Source organism: Argiope bruennichi, chromosome 3, assembly GCF_947563725.1.
Source record: "Argiope bruennichi chromosome 3, qqArgBrue1.1, whole genome shotgun sequence".
Taxonomy (NCBI): Eukaryota; Metazoa; Arthropoda; class Arachnida; order Araneae; family Araneidae; genus Argiope; species Argiope bruennichi.
In genome coordinates this window covers 86,285,143-86,289,441 of record NC_079153.1, presented here as the reverse complement: position 1 = coordinate 86,289,441, position 4,299 = coordinate 86,285,143, and positions in this window count along the sequence as shown.

Genomic DNA, 4,299 nt, shown 5'->3' with positions numbered 1-4,299 from the left:
TCTGTCGTTTCTAACAAGCTCATTTTTCAGAAAATAAATCCTATTCCCAAATGATGAAAACTAATCTTCCAAAATTTCCATTACTAGAAAGCTTGCTTCTCAATTTCATTTTTTATATTTAATCAATAGATTGTAATTTTCAGCCCTCGTTTATATATAAATATATAATGTATTTCTGACTTAGAAACATAATACTGACAAAAATACAATGATCAGTTTCCACGCAGAAATAGAAATATCTACTCAAACAACTATTCTTATTTTATCTTATAGCATTTCGGTTGATTTCTTTATACAAAGTATTAATTTAATTATACTTTTATTACTTCATACTTTATTATTTTAATACTATTTAATCTATATAGTTTATTTTTATACTTTATTATTTTAATTATGCTTTTATTTAATTAGTTAAATTGATTTGGAGTAATTCAGTTTCGCTTAAAGAAATCAAAATAAGATTCAGTTATCAATTTCTTTCTTCTTAGCAATAGTTTTTTTTTCCGATTTATATTTATATGCGAGTGTGACTGACTATATTAATAAAATCCCATGTGACTGCAAGTGCAAACAATTTTATGTTTATCTTTGTGAATCATATAAAGTACAAAAAGCGAAGTCTCTTGAGAAGAATAAAAACAAAATAAATAAATAAAAAGTTGCGTATGGATTCTAAAGTCACCCTATTTGCATTATTTTTTGTTTGTTTAAATTTCATTTGTAAACTTTAAGAACAACAAGATTTTGTTTGAAGAGATCAGCATTATAATTAAAGCAATTAATTAAAAAACGAATTATCTGATTTTTGAACAATGATTTGTTTAGAATTTATTTCTCAGTTTCCGCTTGATACTTTTGTTAGTGAAATTAATCAGTTCCGTGAAAAGTTTTTTTAATATCGTTTGCATTATTTTCGTTTCTCTAAATCCTTTATTCCATATGGAAGAAACGTATATATGTCATTGTCTTGCACAGAATAAATAATGCATGTTTTATAGCATATTTTAGTCACATACTTTTCTTACTTTCATTTTTATTTATTAATTAAATACCTGGCAACCTGGGACATTACTTTCAATGTCGAACAAATCCTGAACGATAAGTCTCAATTTTTTATAAGCAATAACCCATTTCATCTTTGAAATGTCTTTTCATAAATTTGAGCAAAACTCTTTATAATAAGTGGAAAGATAAAACGCGAAATTATTTATTTGCTTTATGCGTAGCACTTTTAGAATGCGGAAACTGATTGTGAAAAGTTGCTTACTGTGCAGAACCAAAATAATATTACGACGACAAATGTGTTGAGGATATATCAGTGACAAAGATTAGATAACTTATGCTTTGACCTGTTTTCTAAAAAACAGTTTTTAGATGCAATTGTGTCCTTGATTCATAAGGTTAAATATTTTTAGGTTACGTTGATTTGAAATATTCTTTTTATCAGAGATGCATAAATGCAAAAAAAAAAAAAAAAAGGCAACAAAATCTAATGTTTTACGTATTTATAACTTAACGTATTTTAAGTATTTTACATTTTTTTCTCAGTTACTAAGTTTGAGGTATTTTATTTGATATTTTTTTTTTATATAAACGATTCTTAAAAGAAAAGTAAAACAAATTGTCCTAAATGAATTCGCGAAAAAAGGATACAAATATCTTCAGAATATCTTAATTCATGAATGGTTTGGGATTAATTATTTAAGACAATTACTAAGGCTATAATTTTGCTGACAAACATATTTATTAAAAAAAATGCGTTTTTTCCCGTTTTTTAATAGGCATTTATAATTCAGTTATTTGATTTATCGTTCATACTTATATAAAAAGCACACTCATTTATTATTTTTAAATTGCAATTTAAATAAAATATTCCTGGAATTTTAAAACAGAACTGTAAAGAATTGCAATATTTCATTAATAATGAGTTCTACTTTAATTTGCATTTTAACTGTGTAAATGTTATAAACAAATTAACTATATTTTGCATAAAAATTTTCAAATATAAAAGCTGAATTAATGTTACTTGTTGCACTGATTCAAATAAGCTTTTGTTCTGCAACAATATCGATTATAAATACTAAAAAAACTTTTTCTAAGAGGACACTTGTAGACAATTGAGAGTAGATCGAGAAAATATTTCAATAGGATTGGTATTTTTAACACCTTTACTTAATTTCGCAGTTTCATGTCTGCAATTTTTTTTTTATTTTTAAATAGAGGTATTACAAGGACGAATAGCATCCAAGGCAAATTTATGACTTTTCTTTCCTCTTGACATTTGGATTTAGTAAACGAAATGAATGTATTTAGATTATGTATTTGGGAGATCCCAAAAGATCCGCATGTAGAATATCTATACTCTCCTTGCCAGTTTATCTCTACAATACCAATTTCAATAGTATAATTTTTAGAATTAAATTATTTTATGTTTTAATATGCCATATCTTTTTATATGACATATTCTTTATAATATTATATTTGGAAAATGAAATGAGATGTGCCATTAAAAACAAAAGACAGAAGTTTTGACAGAATTTTAAATGAATTAAGCTAACATTCACAAATGTGAAAAAAGTTTTTGCAACAACACTGATCGGAGAGCCCCCCCTCCCCCCAAAAAAAAATCTAAAAAAATCATTCTTAACATAAAGGGCAATTACATAAAGAATAAAATTGAACAAATGCATCACTTTCCTCTGAATAAACTATGAAGCTTTACAATTCTAGTTCGAGCCTTGAATCGATGTATTGTGAGCAAGCTCTAAAATGAAGCATATTGTATTCTTCTTTCAATAGAACATTCACGAACAATTTGTTTGAATGACACATGAAACCCAAACGAATTAACGAAATTGCCTAATACAGGCGATAATATTCCAAGTGCACTTAAAGTGAGTGTTCACAGGTATTCAAGCATTGCAATTAGCTTTTTGATTAAGCAGCTCAGTCAGAGGTGTGTTGTCTTTCAAGGCTACACCTGGAATTGGATTAAACAACACTCCCAAGGTCGAACAGAATAAAGAAATAAATCGTTTGCCATTAATGGAGTTTCTATGCATTCTTTTATTTTCCAACAGCAGTCCCGTTACCCTTCAGTTTCTAGCCACGAACATTCGTAATAAGTTCTTATTCGTTCTTTTTTATTGTTTGACAGGTCAAGATCAGGGAAAGAAGAGATACAAAGAGAGAGAAAGGGCGGGAAAATAAAATCAGAATAAAAAAATAAGTAAAGGTTATGAAACATAAAGAAAGGAAAGGTCATACTGCGCGTGCCACACGCTGGAATTATTGCATTTCTTCACATTGCTGAGCCGAGAAATTGCCCCTCTTTTTTTTTGTTTGTTCTTTTTTTCCCCGGTTGGCCTTGGAACAGACGAGTTTTATAAATTCGTTCGAATACTCGTCAGCCTTGGAGTGTCTGCGACCTGGTATCGCGTTCTATCTTTTCAGCCTCCGTAACAAGGTATAAAAATGGTGGTTAGGGTGGGAGAGGGGTAGGATGAAACAATGTTCGCTGATGAAGAAAAAGGGAAAAAGACGACAAATGAAAGAAAAAAAAAAATCGTTTTATCCTTTTGAAATGGATCGTGTATTTTTCTAATTTTGTAATATGCATCAGTGGAAATGTAAATATGCTTGCATAGTAAGAGGGGAGTAGGAGAGGGAAGAAAAAAAGAATTTGTTTGAATTTAAAGCTAGCATTATGGCGTAAGAATTTACAAGGACGTTGTGATTATACCGTGAGAAAATTTTAATGGGTAAATTGGCAATAGATTTTTTGTTTTTATTCATAAAAAAAAAAAAGGACAAATATCTTAGTGAAGAAAGTAGTATTTATTGATCAAGGTTATTTAAGCATAGCATAATCGATAATCGTAAACTTTTCTTGCTTAAAATTATTATTTTTTTTTTTTTAAATTTAAGATTGTTTTTTATAGAGTTTAATATTCAGGTTTATTAAGATTAGAATTGTTAAAAAAAATACTTTTTCAAAGCCATTTCCGTTAAAGAAGACATAGAAATAGAATAATTAATGCTTAATTTTTCTTTATAAAAATATATTATATTTTAGATAATTTTGTTTATAAAGCTTCCTATATTGGTTTCTATAAAAGAAATATGTTACATATATTACAAAGAAATATACCTAAGGAAAAATTTTATTTTTGTATCAATACAAATTATTGTGAAGCATTTTTTAAACTATTAAGAATTTCTTTTAGTATATAGAACGCGAGATAACTAATATTTTATCATTGTAAGACCAATAAGAATATCAGCTTAAGAAAATTCTTA